Genomic DNA, 20,255 nt, shown 5'->3' on the forward strand with positions numbered 1-20,255 from the left:
GCGCAGCTCCCTAGCGGCCGGCCCCGGACGGGGGGGGCGGCGGCGGCGGCTAGGCAGGCGCTTCAAGGCGGCGGCTTGCCTCAGGCCAGGGGTTTGTGTCAAGTCCCCCCGTATTCGGTATTCGGAAGCCTGTCAACCTCCAGGTGAGTTTCCTCTCCTAGCTTGCTTGTTTGTCTGCTTGCTGGCTTTCCTGGCTTGCCTTGGCTTGGCTTGTGATGGGTGCCTGGGCTCCCTGGGCTCTTGTTCCAAAGGGCAGGAGGCTTTGGTCTTGTTCGCCTTGCTCTGTAGTCTGTCCATGTTTCTAAGGGGCTTGGCAAGCTGGGGGAATGGTGAAACTGGCTTGACTTTGCTTCCTGGCACACTTGTGCCTTTGGATGAGATGTGTTGGTTTGTGTGAGGGGCAGAGAAATGGGTTTGCGATCAGGGCCAGGCATTTTGTAGCTTGGCTGTGTATTCTTGCAGGGGAAGCCCTTAGACCTTTTAGGGTCGTGTTAATTTCTCCCGGACAACCTTCTTTCTTTCTTTATGCGTTTGGGTCTTTGTGTATTTCTGTAACTCGGTACGTAGTTGTAAACATGTCTGTTTTTGTTTTGATTGCTATGTCTCTGAAGTATAGTTTGAAGTTGGGTATTGTGATCTCTAGTGTTGGCTCTTAATGGTCTTTTGGGCTTTCAAATGAACTTTTTGTGATTTTTCATTCTCTCTGATGAATGTCTTTTGAATTTTGATGCGGATTGCGTTGAACATGTAGATTGCTTTTGGTAATGTAGCCGTTTCACACTATTGACTCTGCCAGTCATGAGCATAGGAGACCTTTCTATCAGTTTTAGCTGACTTTGATTTTTTTCAGTGGTTTATAGTTTTCACTTCACTTCCTTTGTTAAGTTTATTTTGGAAGCTATCATAAATGGAATTGTTTTCCTGTATTCTTTCTCCGTCTGCTCTTGGTTGGTATATACAAAGGCCAGTGATTTTTGTGAATTGATTTTGTGTCCTTCTACATTTCTGAAGGTGGAGTTTTTTTTGGCCGAGTTTTCTGGTCTAAGATCATGTGATCTGCAAATAGGATAGTTTCATCCTTCTTTTCGTACTCGAATTTCTTTCACTTCTTCTTCCTATCTTACTGCTGTAGCTAGAAATTACAAGGCTATGTTGGACATTAATGGAGAAAGTGGAACCCTTGTCTTGTTCCTGACTTTAGAAGAAATTGTTTGAATTTTTCCTCCACTTAGTATGACGTTGACTGTAGGCTTGTTATATATAGCCTTTATTGTATGACTCACTTTCCTTCTGTTCCTAGTTTCATCAACAGTTTTGTCATGAAAGAATGTTGAATTTGTTGAAGGGTTTTTTCTGCATTTATTGAGATCATGTTTTTTTCTTTGTTTTTATTAAAATGCTAGATTACGTTTAGTGATTTGCATATATTGAAGCATCCCTGTATCCCTGGGATGAAACTGACTTGGTCATGATAATATGACCTTTTGATACGTTATCGAATTCAGTTCACCAGTATTTTATAGAGGATTTCTGCATCTAATTTCATAAAGTGATTGGCCTATAATTCATTTCTTTTTGTGCCTTTGTCCAGTTTGGGGATGAGGGTAATATTGGCTTCATAGAATGCCATTGGCACCATTCCTGCCCTTTCTGTTTCTTGGCAAAGATTGAGGAGTGTTGGTATTATTTCTTTAAACGTCTGGTAGAATTCAGCAGTGAATCCTGGATATTTCTTTTTGGGAGCCTCTATTGCTCCTTCAATTTCATTGCTTGTTACAGATACATTTAGGTGATTTGTGTCCTCTTGGTTCAATTTTGGCTGATTATACACATCTAGAAATTTGACCAGTCTTTTATTTTCCAATTTATTTGAATATAGGTTTTCAAAATACTCCAAAACGAGTCACTGGATTTTCTTGGTGCTTGTTGTGCTTTCCCCTTTTTCACTTCTAATTTTATTAATTTGGGTCTTTTCCCTCATTTTAGTCAGATTTGCTAGGGGTTTATCAATGTTGTTTATCATAGGAAACAACTAGATTTTTCTTTCAGCCGTTTTTTTGTTCTCTATTTCGTCAATTTTGGCCCTTATTTTTATTGATCCTCTCTTTCTAGTTGTGGGTTTAGTTTGTTGTTTTTCTAGAAGTTTGAGATACAGCGTTAGGTCATTTATTTGAGATTTGCGTTTTTAATATATGCATTCATGACTGTGAACCTTCTCCCTTAGCACACTGAGTTTGCTGTGTCCTATAGGCTCTGGTAGATTGTGCTTTCATTTTCTTTTCTTTTGTTGTGCTTTCACTTTCATTAAATTCCAGGAGCATTTGATTTGCTGGCTCATTTCTTCAATGATCCACTGATCATGGAGCAGTGTGTTGTTCAGTGTCCGGGTGGTTGAATATATTCTGTTTTTTTGTTTTTTCTTGTGAGTTCAGATTATTTTGTTACGGTCAGACATTTAAATTTTTTATTCCTTAGGACTTGCTTTGTGAGCTAAAATACTTATTTTGGAGAACGTTCCATGGGTTGTTGAGAAGAATGTACCTTGTTGCTGTTGCAGAATTGAATACTTTGTACACCTCTGTCAGGTCCATTTGCTCTGTGGTGTCAATGACTTCTAAAGTTTTTATATTGCCTTTTGTCTGAATGACCTATGTATTGGTGTGAGAAGAGTATTGAAGTCTTCCACTATCACTGTGCAGAGTGCCCGTGATATCAGGTATAGTTGTGTATGTTAAATGAAGTTGGGTACACTGACTTTGGGTGCATTCAAGTAAACAATTGTTACTTCATGTTGATGTATTGCTCTTTATTAGCATGAAGTTTCTACTTTGTGTTGTTTTCTGACTAACTTAAGCTTGAAGTCTACTTTATTTGTTATAAGTATAGCTATTCCTGCCTGTTTGAATGGGCCATCACCTTGGTAAATCTTTTTCAACCCAAGCCAATGGTTGTTTCGGTCATTGTGGGAGAGGGTGCTATTGTTAGTGATTGGAGAGGGGTAGGAAGAATGGGAGTAATGTGTAAAGTCTCTATGATAGAATACTCAGTGAGTGGTTAGTATGGAGGAGAAGGGACAAGAGGGAGAACATGAAGAGAGGATAGGAAAAGATGAAAAAAAAAAAAAGGATGTCAGGGGTAAGGAAAAAAATGAAACAGGAGAGGAGGCTAAGGAAATTAAAATTTCAAAAGAATGGAAAAAGGAGGTTTAAGTATTAGATTTTTTTTAATAATTAAATATTACATATACATCTATATTCATATAGAAATCTTAATTGTCCAAGTTTCTTTTTTTATGGGGGGGAAGTGGGTTGTTTCTCTGAGTTTAATGATTACACTGGGTGCTTCAGTCTGATTTCTAATGAGAGTTCTCCCATTTTAAGATTGATAGGTTGGGCTGTGTGGCATTTGATGGTGCCCTTCTCTATTAGACAGCATTCTTTTTTGGGAGGGGGGGTTCACTCAGGGTTTTTAATCTCAGGCTCTTCTTGGAGTTCAGCAGTCATGGTCAGCTTGTTTGATTAGCCACGTTCTCTAAAGAAGTTCCTAGAGGAGCTGATGTGTTAGCAATGGCTGGTCCCTTCTAACCCGCAGGCCAACCACAGGAGCTGGAATTGAGCTGTTTGATGGGTCACTTTTCTTTAGGAAGCTTGTTAGTTTCAGCTTACTATCAGAGTTTTCAAGGTGGTAGAATGTGGTTTTTTTTTACTGAGGATGTGACTGGGCCACACCTCACTCCCACAGGGAATGGCAGTGGAGTTGTGGATGATGTAATGTGACCTACACATCATTTTACCTGAGTTTGGGACTCTTGGTATCTAATAAGTCATGCTTGGCCTGTACATTGGTAGGAGAAACCCAGGGACCTCACCTTGATTAATAAGTGTCAGCAGGCTTTTCATTTATTTGGCTTGCTCTTTAATCTGCTCATGTTTATACAGTTGCCTGCTACAATGTGCCAGTTTATTTGGTTGAGGTGAGGTCTAGCAATATTTTGCTCAGGGTGTCCTTGAACTGTGATCTTCCCAACATCTGCGTTTTGGTTAGGTGAAAGGTGTGAGCCCATGGACTGGACTTGTTTTTGAGGAGACTTTTGCCCTGTAGGCTGGCCTGGAACTTGGGATCCTCATGCCTCAGAGCCTCTGAAGAACTGGGATTATAGGTGTGCTCCATCACACCTGGCTGTAAGTGTACTTTTTATTCTGAGTTGTGTGGAGATTACTAGAAGACATGGTTAAACCTGTTTTAGAAGCAGTTAACTCATGTAATAAATATTTCTTGAGTGCCATACAGCAGTCATTATTTTACTTTTCTGTTAATAGATAGTCATTGTGGCCCTAGAGTTCTATGGTAGTAAATCCTTTCTCTAGAATGCAACACTTTTGTGACTCATATATTTTACATGCTAGGTGTTTTTGCATTATGTAAATGACCAGGTAATAGTCCCCGCTCTTTAACTTTATTTACAATGAATTTTATGATGATACATCTTTTTTATCTCCTTCAATAAATCTAGGATCTGCTTTACCTTACTGTGGCAAGCGAGGGTTCTTACAGAATTTAGCATATAGTTTTTCATACTAAAGATAGGGACAGGATTTTAAAATTTAATGGAGGTTAGAAACATTACTTCTTTAATTTTCAAAAATTATATAGAGTATATTAGGTGTAAGATATATGTAAGGCACAGACTTCTTCTAAGTCATAAGTTGAAATAGTATATATCTTGCTTTTTAACTTGTTTTTTTCTGTTAACATTACATACTTCCCAGCTGTGTTGTGTTACCAGCCATTTGAGGCACCCAGTCTTGAAAAGACTGCATATTATTTTATAATGAGAGTGTTCTATAAATTAACTGCGTTCTTACAGTTTCTTGGTGTTTGATACAGATACCTATTGCAATTAATGGTCCTTGAGAAGACATCTTTGTGCCGGAAGAAATACTGTCAAGGATTGGAATTCTAGAATTAAAAGGTAAAAGATAAACATGTTTACCTGTTTATAGTTTTTATAGTATCTGATAAATTGTTCTTCTCAAAGCCTACTGACTGCTTTATTACTATCAATTCTGTATGAGTGCCTGTTTTCCTAAGTCTTGCCAGTGTAGTTGCTTGCAGTCTGTTTAATTTTCATTTATTTCATTGATGAGTAAAACAGATGGCATTTGTCTTTAATTGGTACCGATACTATTCATTATCTTTGTTAAATTACTTGTGTATGTGTTTTACTCATTTTCTGTCAGATTATTTGTATCCTGTCAATACACAGGGTGGCCTTTCTTTGTGAAGGACAAAAAGAAGATGTAGAATTTTGTCCCTAATAGTTTGTTGAGGCAGCTATGTAGCTAAGGCTGGCCTTGAACTCACTCTGTAACCCAGACCACCCTGGATGTTTTGATCCTCTTGCCTCAGCTTCCCCAGTGATGAGCTTGCAGGGATAAGAGGGATTGCTAGTGCAGACCAGCACAGCTAGCTCTAATTTTAAATATTTTCATTTCCTTTATTGAGTGTTAAAGAAACAGAATATCTGGAGCGTAGTATAATAACCCATCAGGAGAGAGAGGCTAGATGGATCAGCTTCAAGTTATATGCACGTTTGGCAAGAGCAGCATAGACGACGGAGGCTGTATTCTTAGACTCAGAGGTGTAAAATGTTGAATTATCCTGTTACTCATCATGTTTACTTTGAACACTTAATTTCTATACTTTTCACAGCCTCTCCTTGTCATTAATAAGTATTTGGGGGAGGTTAATCTGAGGTGATAGGACTAGCCTGCTGCTCAACAAAATTTAGTTGATTATTTATATTGGTATGGACTCAAAATTTCCTGTCTTACTTAATGGATTTTAATAAATAACTATCATTCCTGATTATGGGAGGCTCTTGAAGTTGGCTCTGAATCCTTTTCACACATCCCCATGCTTCTCTGAGAAGTTCTTTCTTTTTTTGAAAATTCATTTTTACTTTCTCTGCCTTAGTTGTGGAATCAGCCACTTCTTCAAAGAGCCCCAATTCCTCTTGGTGAAAAGTAGTTTTTAGGAGCAATGTTCTCTGCTCATTTTTACTGGAGTTTTGCTGTTTTCTAGTGAGTGTATATGTAAGTACACACATACCCGCACATATTTGTAGTTCTATTTCTATATTCATTTATGTTGAAAATTATACTACCAGTTCTTGTCTGTCATCCAGGGTTCATTCTACTTTTCCTCCTCTGTATATCCTACAGCAGCGAGTAACTTGGTTCTCATTATCCTTAATTTACTTCTTTAATTGATTAACTCTCCTCCCCTACACACTGTATGGGCCACCTCCATTGTATATGCTCTTCTTATCCTGCTTCCACTTCTGCTCCCAAACAAACACTCCTCAGAATGCCTGGAAGCTCTTGCTTACCCGTGTCAGGTGTAATGTCTTCCTTCTTGGTTCTGACTGATATTCTGCACTTGCCACCTTCCCATAGAAGCGCTTTTCACTTAGGGTCTCAGTCTTCTCAGGCTCCAAGAAATTGAGATTGATTTCTTCTCATCACTTTCAGCCCTGCTGTAAATTCCCTTCTTCCTCTCAATCTCCAGTACCTTGCACCTTGTCTCTTTCCTAAAACTATACCCTGTTCATCTCACTCTGGCTTTGAGACCCTGAGGTGCTGTCTGTCCTCCATAAACCTTCACACAAGCGGATACTTAATTTACTCTTATCAGGCTCTGACATCCAACTCCAGGCTACTAAGATGTTTGTTCCTCTCTACCTCACATACAAATGCCTGCTCCTTCCAGCTTCACCTTTTAGCTTTTTGGTTGAACTGCTCAGGAAGGGTAGAAGAAAAGGAAACAACCGATTTCCTTTTTTTTTTTTTTTTTTTTAATGCTCCATCATTTTCCCTGTGAAGATTTTGCAGTAGATTCTATTTTGTTGTTCTTGAGACAGGATCTCACTGTGTAGTCCAAGCTGACCTTTGAACTAGGGATTCTCCTGCCTCAGCATTCTGGGTAATGGGATGATAGGCATGACCCACCAAGCCTGAGTAAGATAGTTATTTCTTATTAGATTTAAGAGTAAAGTAATCACATTGTAAGAATGTTTGTAAATGCCACAATATACCCCCAGCCAGCACAACAATAAAGGAAAGAAACAGAGAGGAAAAACAAGTACTCAGAAAAGAAAGGCAGCTTTCGGTATTTCCAAGTCTAAGAAAGCTAAGTATGAGCTTATAAGATTATTAAAAAGAGTAGAGTAATCATGTAAACCTAAGTAACTTAACCTTAGTCACTACTCACATTAAAATGATGAAACCAGGACATTACAAATACCCATTCTGTTACATTTTATTTTGAAATTGAGTTTATTTAGTTGCATTTTTACCTTTTTTCTTTCAAGGAAACAACTTGATGTAATAAAGCTCATTTATTCAATAAATTCCCCCCCCATGGTTCCTCTTGTAATTTTATGAATTGCTCATTCTATACTTAACCATTGGCATATTTTAGCTCTTCAGATGCTGAACTAGAAAAACATCCAGTAATGGATCAAAGGAAGCCTGACAACATTGTCCCCAAATCACTCAATTCCAGTGTTGGGTGGCTCCTTGTTGGTAAGTAGAATATGTTCTCTTGTACTTTGTTGTATATTTCATATGGATTAACAACTGTGAGATTTTAAGCAGTGATTTACCAAACTTGGAATGCTTTTAATGGCATTTATTTATTTTTAGGAAAGACTTTAATGTATCTGTTTCTTGAATATTGACTCTGGAGACTGCTCCGGAATGCTCTTTACATTTTCTTAATCACCTCCTTATTTGACTTCGGAAAGATGGGAAGAGAAAAAAACATGGCAGTTCGGTTACTTTTCTTGTTTCAGATCACCTTCCCACTCCAACCCCAGCATACACACGAACAGTTTTGTTTTCTTAAAAATGTAATGAATTGTCATGATAAGTTTATTTTTACATTAAATAGAATGAAATAGTTCAAAATACAGTATTGTAGAGAGGGGAGAGGGAGGGAGGTGCAAAGAGTGAATGATTGAATATGAAAGGGAAGAAGAAATACAATAGTAATACTGGGGAAAGAAGATAGTACTTCGCTAGTATTTTTGTACACTATTATTTTTTGTAACAAAAATAATAGTAAAGTTTATTAGGAAAGAAATTTAGTATAACAGGATAAATGTGAGGTGAAATGGGTAAAAAAGAAGAGAAACATTTCCTGTCCCCATGCAGGAAGTGGGAGTAGAGACTCATCATAGGCTCTCATTGTATAGAAAGTGTTAATGAATGAATGGTGTTTGATCTGAATTTTGGCAGAGGAACTTGAAATGTGCAGAGGAAAATGGGACAGGTAAGAAAGGAAAAAGAGTAGCAGTACTTCCTGAACATCTCTGTGTAGTAGATACCATATAAAGACATTTTGTGTATATGTTGTCACAAGGCTCAGCGAGAGGCTAGGCTTTATTTTTTTCCTCTTAGCATGTTGCACAGTTGAGGCCCACAGTAAAATAAGCTGCAAATGTGATTTTCTTCTGAGTTCAGGACACAGTAGTATACAGGGGAGAAGTAATATGGGTACAGGTGAAGTGTACACACCAGGAATATGATGCTTTATGATTTGCAGAAGAAAAACTTTGAAGAAGTTTTATTTCACTACACTGGGATGACTTCCTTCATCAGGCATGGATCTGCTCTAAGGTGAGGTGGGGACGGTGGGGATCTCCTGGAGTGTAGCATGGAGGTGCTGGGAGCAAAGAGGAGGAGAGGATTGGACAATGTCCAGGGAGTGTAGGGGACCTTGGAAAGAATGAGTGGTGCAATTTTGAAAACTTAGGGGAGACCTACGCATTGGGGGAGGAGGGCAGGGCTGAGCAGGTTCCTTGGCTGGTGGGTTCCAGTGAGCTGAGGCAGGTGCCCTGGCCCTGCTCTGTGAAGTGCTGTGTTTGTGCACAGCAGACAGAGGCAGTTTTGGGCAAAGGATCCCACCAAGCCTCCCTCCCTGCCTCCTGGGCTGGCCCTGGCTGCTGAGGGAGGGCGGGTGGGGGTGGGGCAGGGGAGTGGATGGCAGGTGGAGGGAGGTGGGCCCTGCAGAGCTGGGGTCGGGGGGTGTGTGTGTGTGTGGAGGGGGGTCGGAGCTGGGCTCCAGGTCCCTGCAGGCCACCCAAGCCTGGGGGACTCCTGGAGAAATGCAGAGAAGAGGAGGGCTCCTGGTGCTCTTGCTCTGGGAGAGAGGCAGAGGGTCCTTCTGGGCAGGCCAAGTCTGGTGTTTGGGACGTTTACCGACCCCCGCCCACCCCCCCCCGCCGTGCGCCGTGCAGCTGGGCTCTGGGCAGCGCTTGAAGCTGTCTTCTGACAGGCTTGTCTTTTTTAGGCTGCGTGCCGGCCTCCTGCGGGAGTCCCCCCTGGGGCCTTTGCCACCCTGAGCGGCCAGGCATCGCGGGCGCGCAGGCGCGCGCACACGGAGGACCCGAGAACCGACCAGCCTCGCGCGGGTGAGTGAGCAAGGGGACCCGGCCGGATGGGCTGCAGCAGCCAGGGCTTGGGGCCTCGGCGCTGTGGAGTGGGCCACTGGTGGGGGGAGGACGTTCGGGCAGCAGCTCGGTGCGGCAGCGCCACCGCCGCTGGGAGACCCGTGCTGGCGGGAAGGCGCCTGCACCCGCCTGGGCGGTGGCGCAGCTCCCTAGCGGCCGGCCCCGGACGGGGGGGGGCGGCGGCGGCGGCTAGGCAGGCGCTTCAAGGCGGCGGCTTGCCTCAGGCCAGGGGTTTGTGTCAAGTCCCCCCGTATTCGGTATTCGGAAGCCTGTCAACCTCCAGGTGAGTTTCCTCTCCTAGCTTGCTTGTTTGTCTGCTTGCTGGCTTTCCTGGCTTGCCTTGGCTTGGCTTGTGATGGGTGCCTGGGCTCCCTGGGCTCTTGTTCCAAAGGGCAGGAGGCTTTGGTCTTGTTCGCCTTGCTCTGTAGTCTGTCCATGTTTCTAAGGGGCTTGGCAAGCTGGGGGAATGGTGAAACTGGCTTGACTTTGCTTCCTGGCACACTTGTGCCTTTGGATGAGATGTGTTGGTTTGTGTGAGGGGCAGAGAAATGGGTTTGCGATCAGGGCCAGGCATTTTGTAGCTTGGCTGTGTATTCTTGCAGGGGAAGCCCTTAGACCTTTTAGGGTCGTGTTAATTTCTCCCGGACAACCTTCTTTCTTTCTTTATGCGTTTGGGTCTTTGTGTATTTCTGTAACTCGGTACGTAGTTGTAAACATGTCTGTTTTTGTTTTGATTGCTATGTCTCTGAAGTATAGTTTGAAGTTGGGTATTGTGATCTCTAGTGTTGGCTCTTAATGGTCTTTTGGGCTTTCAAATGAACTTTTTGTGATTTTTCATTCTCTCTGATGAATGTCTTTTGAATTTTGATGCGGATTGCGTTGAACATGTAGATTGCTTTTGGTAATGTAGCCGTTTCACACTATTGACTCTGCCAGTCATGAGCATAGGAGACCTTTCTATCAGTTTTAGCTGACTTTGATTTTTTTCAGTGGTTTATAGTTTTCACTTCACTTCCTTTGTTAAGTTTATTTTGGAAGCTATCATAAATGGAATTGTTTTCCTGTATTCTTTCTCCGTCTGCTCTTGGTTGGTATATACAAAGGCCAGTGATTTTTGTGAATTGATTTTGTGTCCTTCTACATTTCTGAAGGTGGAGTTTTTTTTGGCCGAGTTTTCTGGTCTAAGATCATGTGATCTGCAAATAGGATAGTTTCATCCTTCTTTTCGTACTCGAATTTCTTTCACTTCTTCTTCCTATCTTACTGCTGTAGCTAGAAATTACAAGGCTATGTTGGACATTAATGGAGAAAGTGGAACCCTTGTCTTGTTCCTGACTTTAGAAGAAATTGTTTGAATTTTTCCTCCACTTAGTATGACGTTGACTGTAGGCTTGTTATATATAGCCTTTATTGTATGACTCACTTTCCTTCTGTTCCTAGTTTCATCAACAGTTTTGTCATGAAAGAATGTTGAATTTGTTGAAGGGTTTTTTCTGCATTTATTGAGATCATGTTTTTTTCTTTGTTTTTATTAAAATGCTAGATTACGTTTAGTGATTTGCATATATTGAAGCATCCCTGTATCCCTGGGATGAAACTGACTTGGTCATGATAATATGACCTTTTGATACGTTATCGAATTCAGTTCACCAGTATTTTATAGAGGATTTCTGCATCTAATTTCATAAAGTGATTGGCCTATAATTCATTTCTTTTTGTGCCTTTGTCCAGTTTGGGGATGAGGGTAATATTGGCTTCATAGAATGCCATTGGCACCATTCCTGCCCTTTCTGTTTCTTGGCAAAGATTGAGGAGTGTTGGTATTATTTCTTTAAACGTCTGGTAGAATTCAGCAGTGAATCCTGGATATTTCTTTTTGGGAGCCTCTATTGCTCCTTCAATTTCATTGCTTGTTACAGATACATTTAGGTGATTTGTGTCCTCTTGGTTCAATTTTGGCTGATTATACACATCTAGAAATTTGACCAGTCTTTTATTTTCCAATTTATTTGAATATAGGTTTTCAAAATACTCCAAAACGAGTCACTGGATTTTCTTGGTGCTTGTTGTGCTTTCCCCTTTTTCACTTCTAATTTTATTAATTTGGGTCTTTTCCCTCATTTTAGTCAGATTTGCTAGGGGTTTATCAATGTTGTTTATCATAGGAAACAACTAGATTTTTCTTTCAGCCGTTTTTTTGTTCTCTATTTCGTCAATTTTGGCCCTTATTTTTATTGATCCTCTCTTTCTAGTTGTGGGTTTAGTTTGTTGTTTTTCTAGAAGTTTGAGATACAGCGTTAGGTCATTTATTTGAGATTTGCGTTTTTAATATATGCATTCATGACTGTGAACCTTCTCCCTTAGCACACTGAGTTTGCTGTGTCCTATAGGCTCTGGTAGATTGTGCTTTCATTTTCTTTTCTTTTGTTGTGCTTTCACTTTCATTAAATTCCAGGAGCATTTGATTTGCTGGCTCATTTCTTCAATGATCCACTGATCATGGAGCAGTGTGTTGTTCAGTGTCCGGGTGGTTGAATATATTCTGTTTTTTTGTTTTTTCTTGTGAGTTCAGATTATTTTGTTACGGTCAGACATTTAAATTTTTTATTCCTTAGGACTTGCTTTGTGAGCTAAAATACTTATTTTGGAGAACGTTCCATGGGTTGTTGAGAAGAATGTACCTTGTTGCTGTTGCAGAATTGAATACTTTGTACACCTCTGTCAGGTCCATTTGCTCTGTGGTGTCAATGACTTCTAAAGTTTTTATATTGCCTTTTGTCTGAATGACCTATGTATTGGTGTGAGAAGAGTATTGAAGTCTTCCACTATCACTGTGCAGAGTGCCCGTGATATCAGGTATAGTTGTGTATGTTAAATGAAGTTGGGTACACTGACTTTGGGTGCATTCAAGTAAACAATTGTTACTTCATGTTGATGTATTGCTCTTTATTAGCATGAAGTTTCTACTTTGTGTTGTTTTCTGACTAACTTAAGCTTGAAGTCTACTTTATTTGTTATAAGTATAGCTATTCCTGCCTGTTTGAATGGGCCATCACCTTGGTAAATCTTTTTCAACCCAAGCCAATGGTTGTTTCGGTCATTGTGGGAGAGGGTGCTATTGTTAGTGATTGGAGAGGGGTAGGAAGAATGGGAGTAATGTGTAAAGTCTCTATGATAGAATACTCAGTGAGTGGTTAGTATGGAGGAGAAGGGACAAGAGGGAGAACATGAAGAGAGGATAGGAAAAGATGAAAAAAAAAAAAAAGGATGTCAGGGGTAAGGAAAAAAATGAAACAGGAGAGGAGGCTAAGGAAATTAAAATTTCAAAAGAATGGAAAAAGGAGGTTTAAGTATTAGATTTTTTTTAATAATTAAATATTACATATACATCTATATTCATATAGAAATCTTAATTGTCCAAGTTTCTTTTTTTATGGGGGGGAAGTGGGTTGTTTCTCTGAGTTTAATGATTACACTGGGTGCTTCAGTCTGATTTCTAATGAGAGTTCTCCCATTTTAAGATTGATAGGTTGGGCTGTGTGGCATTTGATGGTGCCCTTCTCTATTAGACAGCATTCTTTTTTGGGAGGGGGGGTTCACTCAGGGTTTTTAATCTCAGGCTCTTCTTGGAGTTCAGCAGTCATGGTCAGCTTGTTTGATTAGCCACGTTCTCTAAAGAAGTTCCTAGAGGAGCTGATGTGTTAGCAATGGCTGGTCCCTTCTAACCCGCAGGCCAACCACAGGAGCTGGAATTGAGCTGTTTGATGGGTCACTTTTCTTTAGGAAGCTTGTTAGTTTCAGCTTACTATCAGAGTTTTCAAGGTGGTAGAATGTGGTTTTTTTTTACTGAGGATGTGACTGGGCCACACCTCACTCCCACAGGGAATGGCAGTGGAGTTGTGGATGATGTAATGTGACCTACACATCATTTTACCTGAGTTTGGGACTCTTGGTATCTAATAAGTCATGCTTGGCCTGTACATTGGTAGGAGAAACCCAGGGACCTCACCTTGATTAATAAGTGTCAGCAGGCTTTTCATTTATTTGGCTTGCTCTTTAATCTGCTCATGTTTATACAGTTGCCTGCTACAATGTGCCAGTTTATTTGGTTGAGGTGAGGTCTAGCAATATTTTGCTCAGGGTGTCCTTGAACTGTGATCTTCCCAACATCTGCGTTTTGGTTAGGTGAAAGGTGTGAGCCCATGGACTGGACTTGTTTTTGAGGAGACTTTTGCCCTGTAGGCTGGCCTGGAACTTGGGATCCTCATGCCTCAGAGCCTCTGAAGAACTGGGATTATAGGTGTGCTCCATCACACCTGGCTGTAAGTGTACTTTTTATTCTGAGTTGTGTGGAGATTACTAGAAGACATGGTTAAACCTGTTTTAGAAGCAGTTAACTCATGTAATAAATATTTCTTGAGTGCCATACAGCAGTCATTATTTTACTTTTCTGTTAATAGATAGTCATTGTGGCCCTAGAGTTCTATGGTAGTAAATCCTTTCTCTAGAATGCAACACTTTTGTGACTCATATATTTTACATGCTAGGTGTTTTTGCATTATGTAAATGACCAGGTAATAGTCCCCGCTCTTTAACTTTATTTACAATGAATTTTATGATGATACATCTTTTTTATCTCCTTCAATAAATCTAGGATCTGCTTTACCTTACTGTGGCAAGCGAGGGTTCTTACAGAATTTAGCATATAGTTTTTCATACTAAAGATAGGGACAGGATTTTAAAATTTAATGGAGGTTAGAAACATTACTTCTTTAATTTTCAAAAATTATATAGAGTATATTAGGTGTAAGATATATGTAAGGCACAGACTTCTTCTAAGTCATAAGTTGAAATAGTATATATCTTGCTTTTTAACTTGTTTTTTTCTGTTAACATTACATACTTCCCAGCTGTGTTGTGTTACCAGCCATTTGAGGCACCCAGTCTTGAAAAGACTGCATATTATTTTATAATGAGAGTGTTCTATAAATTAACTGCGTTCTTACAGTTTCTTGGTGTTTGATACAGATACCTATTGCAATTAATGGTCCTTGAGAAGACATCTTTGTGCCGGAAGAAATACTGTCAAGGATTGGAATTCTAGAATTAAAAGGTAAAAGATAAACATGTTTACCTGTTTATAGTTTTTATAGTATCTGATAAATTGTTCTTCTCAAAGCCTACTGACTGCTTTATTACTATCAATTCTGTATGAGTGCCTGTTTTCCTAAGTCTTGCCAGTGTAGTTGCTTGCAGTCTGTTTAATTTTCATTTATTTCATTGATGAGTAAAACAGATGGCATTTGTCTTTAATTGGTACCGATACTATTCATTATCTTTGTTAAATTACTTGTGTATGTGTTTTACTCATTTTCTGTCAGATTATTTGTATCCTGTCAATACACAGGGTGGCCTTTCTTTGTGAAGGACAAAAAGAAGATGTAGAATTTTGTCCCTAATAGTTTGTTGAGGCAGCTATGTAGCTAAGGCTGGCCTTGAACTCACTCTGTAACCCAGACCACCCTGGATGTTTTGATCCTCTTGCCTCAGCTTCCCCAGTGATGAGCTTGCAGGGATAAGAGGGATTGCTAGTGCAGACCAGCACAGCTAGCTCTAATTTTAAATATTTTCATTTCCTTTATTGAGTGTTAAAGAAACAGAATATCTGGAGCGTAGTATAATAACCCATCAGGAGAGAGAGGCTAGATGGATCAGCTTCAAGTTATATGCACGTTTGGCAAGAGCAGCATAGACGACGGAGGCTGTATTCTTAGACTCAGAGGTGTAAAATGTTGAATTATCCTGTTACTCATCATGTTTACTTTGAACACTTAATTTCTATACTTTTCACAGCCTCTCCTTGTCATTAATAAGTATTTGGGGGAGGTTAATCTGAGGTGATAGGACTAGCCTGCTGCTCAACAAAATTTAGTTGATTATTTATATTGGTATGGACTCAAAATTTCCTGTCTTACTTAATGGATTTTAATAAATAACTATCATTCCTGATTATGGGAGGCTCTTGAAGTTGGCTCTGAATCCTTTTCACACATCCCCATGCTTCTCTGAGAAGTTCTTTCTTTTTTTGAAAATTCATTTTTACTTTCTCTGCCTTAGTTGTGGAATCAGCCACTTCTTCAAAGAGCCCCAATTCCTCTTGGTGAAAAGTAGTTTTTAGGAGCAATGTTCTCTGCTCATTTTTACTGGAGTTTTGCTGTTTTCTAGTGAGTGTATATGTAAGTACACACATACCCGCACATATTTGTAGTTCTATTTCTATATTCATTTATGTTGAAAATTATACTACCAGTTCTTGTCTGTCATCCAGGGTTCATTCTACTTTTCCTCCTCTGTATATCCTACAGCAGCGAGTAACTTGGTTCTCATTATCCTTAATTTACTTCTTTAATTGATTAACTCTCCTCCCCTACACACTGTATGGGCCACCTCCATTGTATATGCTCTTCTTATCCTGCTTCCACTTCTGCTCCCAAACAAACACTCCTCAGAATGCCTGGAAGCTCTTGCTTACCCGTGTCAGGTGTAATGTCTTCCTTCTTGGTTCTGACTGATATTCTGCACTTGCCACCTTCCCATAGAAGCGCTTTTCACTTAGGGTCTCAGTCTTCTCAGGCTCCAAGAAATTGAGATTGATTTCTTCTCATCACTTTCAGCCCTGCTGTAAATTCCCTTCTTCCTCTCAATCTCCAGTACCTTGCACCTTGTCTCTTTCCTAAAACTATACCCTGTTCATCTCACTCTGGCTTTGAGACCCTGAGGTGCTGTCTGTCCTCCATAAACCTTCACACAAGCGGATACTTAATTTACTCTTATCAGGCTCTGACATCCAACTCCAGGCTACTAAGATGTTTGTTCCTCTCTACCTCACATACAAATGCCTGCTCCTTCCAGCTTCACCTTTTAGCTTTTTGGTTGAACTGCTCAGGAAGGGTAGAAGAAAAGGAAACAACCGATTTCCTTTTTTTTTTTTTTTTTTTTAATGCTCCATCATTTTCCCTGTGAAGATTTTGCAGTAGATTCTATTTTGTTGTTCTTGAGACAGGATCTCACTGTGTAGTCCAAGCTGACCTTTGAACTAGGGATTCTCCTGCCTCAGCATTCTGGGTAATGGGATGATAGGCATGACCCACCAAGCCTGAGTAAGATAGTTATTTCTTATTAGATTTAAGAGTAAAGTAATCACATTGTAAGAATGTTTGTAAATGCCACAATATACCCCCAGCCAGCACAACAATAAAGGAAAGAAACAGAGAGGAAAAACAAGTACTCAGAAAAGAAAGGCAGCTTTCGGTATTTCCAAGTCTAAGAAAGCTAAGTATGAGCTTATAAGATTATTAAAAAGAGTAGAGTAATCATGTAAACCTAAGTAACTTAACCTTAGTCACTACTCACATTAAAATGATGAAACCAGGACATTACAAATACCCATTCTGTTACATTTTATTTTGAAATTGAGTTTATTTAGTTGCATTTTTACCTTTTTTCTTTCAAGGAAACAACTTGATGTAATAAAGCTCATTTATTCAATAAATTCCCCCCCCATGGTTCCTCTTGTAATTTTATGAATTGCTCATTCTATACTTAACCATTGGCATATTTTAGCTCTTCAGATGCTGAACTAGAAAAACATCCAGTAATGGATCAAAGGAAGCCTGACAACATTGTCCCCAAATCACTCAATTCCAGTGTTGGGTGGCTCCTTGTTGGTAAGTAGAATATGTTCTCTTGTACTTTGTTGTATATTTCATATGGATTAACAACTGTGAGATTTTAAGCAGTGATTTACCAAACTTGGAATGCTTTTAATGGCATTTATTTATTTTTAGGAAAGACTTTAATGTATCTGTTTCTTGAATATTGACTCTGGAGACTGCTCCGGAATGCTCTTTACATTTTCTTAATCACCTCCTTATTTGACTTCGGAAAGATGGGAAGAGAAAAAAACATGGCAGTTCGGTTACTTTTCTTGTTTCAGATCACCTTCCCACTCCAACCCCAGCATACACACGAACAGTTTTGTTTTCTTAAAAATGTAATGAATTGTCATGATAAGTTTATTTTTACATTAAATAGAATGAAATAGTTCAAAATACAGTATTGTAGAGAGGGGAGAGGGAGGGAGGTGCAAAGAGTGAATGATTGAATATGAAAGGGAAGAAGAAATACAATAGTAATACTGGGGAAAGAAGATAGTACTTCGCTAGTATTTTTGTACACTATTATTTTTTGTAACAAAAATAATAGTAAAGTTTATTAGGAAAGAAATTTAGTATAACAGGATAAATGTGAGGTGAAATGGGTAAAAAAGAAGAGAAACATTTCCTGTCCCCATGCAGGAAGTGGGAGTAGAGACTCATCATAGGCTCTCATTGTATAGAAAGTGTTAATGAATGAATGGTGTTTGATCTGAATTTTGGCAGAGGAACTTGAAATGTGCAGAGGAAAATGGGACAGGTAAGAAAGGAAAAAGAGTAGCAGTACTTCCTGAACATCTCTGTGTAGTAGATACCATATAAAGACATTTTGTGTATATGTTGTCACAAGGCTCAGCGAGAGGCTAGGCTTTATTTTTTTCCTCTTAGCATGTTGCACAGTTGAGGCCCACAGTAAAATAAGCTGCAAATGTGATTTTCTTCTGAGTTCAGGACACAGTAGTATACAGGGGAGAAGTAATATGGGTACAGGTGAAGTGTACACACCAGGAATATGATGCTTTATGATTTGCAGAAGAAAAACTTTGAAGAAGTTTTATTTCACTACACTGGGATGACTTCCTTCATCAGGCATGGATCTGCTCTAAGGTGAGGTGGGGACGGTGGGGATCTCCTGGAGTGTAGCATGGAGGTGCTGGGAGCAAAAAGGAGGAGAGGATTGGACAATGTCCAGGGAGTGTAGGGGACCTTGGAAAGAATGAGTGGTGCAATTTTGAAAACTTAGGGGAGACCTACGCATTGGGGGAGGAGGGCAGGGCTGAGCAGGTTCCTTGGCTGGTGGGTTCCAGTGAGCTGAGGCAGGTGCCCTGGCCCTGCTCTGTGAAGTGCTGTGTTTGTGCACAGCAGACAGAGGCAGTTTTGGGCAAAGGATCCCACCAAGCCTCCCTCCCTGCCTCCTGGGCTGGCCCTGGCTGCTGAGGGAGGGCGGGTGGGGGTGGGGCAGGGGAGTGGATGGCAGGTGGAGGGAGGTGGGCCCTGCAGAGCTGGGGTGGGGGGGGGGGTGTGTGTGTGGAGGGGGGTCGGAGCTGGGCTCCAGGTCCCTGCAGGCCACCCAAGCCTGGGGGACTCCTGGAGAAATGCAGAGAAGAGGAGGGCTCCTGGTGCTCTTGCTCTGGGAGAGAGGCAGAGGGTCCTTCTGGGCAGGCCAAGTCTGGTGTTTGGGACGTTTACCGACCCCCGCCCACCCCCCCCCCGCCGTGCGCCGTGCAGCTGGGCTCTGGGCAGCGCTTGAAGCTGTCTTCTGACAGGCTTGTCTTTTTTAGGCTGCGTGCCGGCCTCCTGCGGGAGTCCCCCCTGGGGCCTTTGCCGCCCTGAGTGGCCAGGCATCGCGGGCGCGCAGGCGCGCGCACACGGAGGACCCGAGAACCGACCAGCCTCGCGCGGGTGAGTGAGCAAGGGGACCCGGCCGGATGGGCTGCAGCAGCCAGGGCTTGGGGCCTCGGCGCTGTGGAGTGGGCCACTGGTGGGGGGAGGACGTTCGGGCAGCAGCTCGGTGCGGCAGCGCCACCGCCGCTGGGAGACCCGTGCTGGCGGGAAGGCGCCTGCACCCGCCTGGGCGGTGGCGCAGCTCCCTAGCGGCCGGCCCCGGACGGGGGGGGCGGCGGCGGCGGCTAGGCAGGCGCTTCAAGGCGGCGGCTTGCCTCAGGCCAGGGGTTTGTGTCAAGTCCCCCCGTATTCGGTATTCGGAAGCCTGTCAACCTCCAGGTGAGTTTCCTCTCCTAGCTTGCTTGTTTGTCTGCTTGCTGGCTTTCCTGGCTTGCCTTGGCTTGGCTTGTGATGGGTGCCTGGGCTCCCTGGGCTCTTGTTCCAAAGGGCAGGAGGCTTTGGTCTTGTTCGCCTTGCTCTGTAGTCTGTCCATGTTTCTAAGGGGCTTGGCAAGCTGGGGGAATGGTGAAACTGGCTTGACTTTGCTTCCTGGCACACTTGTGCCTTTGGATGAGATGTGTTGGTTTGTGTGAGGGGCAGAGAAATGGGTTTGCGATCAGGGCCAGGCATTTTGTAGCTTGGCTGTGTATTCTTGCAGGGGAAGCCCTTAGACCTTTTAGGGTCGTGTTAATTTCTCCCGGACAACCTTCTTTCTTTCTTTATGCGTTTGGGTCTTTGTGTATTTCTGTAACTCGGTACGTAGTTGTAAACATGTCTGTTTTTGTTTTGATTGCTATGTCTCTGAAGTATAGTTTGAAGTTGGGTATTGTGATCTCTAGTGTTGGCTCTTAATGGTCTTTTGGGCTTTCAAATGAACTTTTTGTGATTTTTCATTCTCTCTGATGAATGTCTTTTGAATTTTGATGCGGATTGCGTTGAACATGTAGATTGCTTTTGGTAATGTAGCCGTTTCACACTATTGACTCTGCCAGTCATGAGCATAGGAGACCTTTCTATCAGTTTTAGCTGACTTTGATTTTTTTCAGTGGTTTATAGTTTTCACTTCACTTCCTTTGTTAAGTTTATTTTGGAAGCTATCATAAATGGAATTGTTTTCCTGTATTCTTTCTCCGTCTGCTCTT

General features: G+C 41.3%; 1 long non-coding RNA gene across 3 annotated transcripts in view; it reads left to right on the forward strand.

Moving 5' to 3' along the window:
- Positions 1-53: 53 nt before the first annotated feature.
- Positions 54-20,255, forward strand: part of LOC141420516 (uncharacterized) — a 28,261-nt gene continuing 8,059 nt past the window's right edge. For 2 of the 3 annotated variants that reach the window (XR_012445064.1, XR_012445066.1), the window contains exons 1-9: positions 54-4,972; positions 7,483-7,586; positions 8,608-8,681; positions 9,355-9,475; positions 13,757-13,836; positions 14,543-14,627; positions 17,138-17,241; positions 18,263-18,336; positions 19,011-19,131. This is a non-coding gene — a long non-coding RNA (uncharacterized lncRNA). The remainder of the gene's footprint in view (positions 4,973-7,482; positions 7,587-8,607; positions 8,682-9,354; positions 9,476-13,756; positions 13,837-14,542; positions 14,628-17,137; positions 17,242-18,262; positions 18,337-19,010; positions 19,132-20,255) is intronic. The other variant, XR_012445065.1, reaches the window with a different exon arrangement.

Source organism: Castor canadensis, unplaced genomic scaffold, assembly GCF_047511655.1.
Source record: "Castor canadensis unplaced genomic scaffold, mCasCan1.hap1v2 HAP1_SCAFFOLD_313, whole genome shotgun sequence".
NCBI lineage: Eukaryota > Metazoa > Chordata > Mammalia > Rodentia > Castoridae > Castor > Castor canadensis.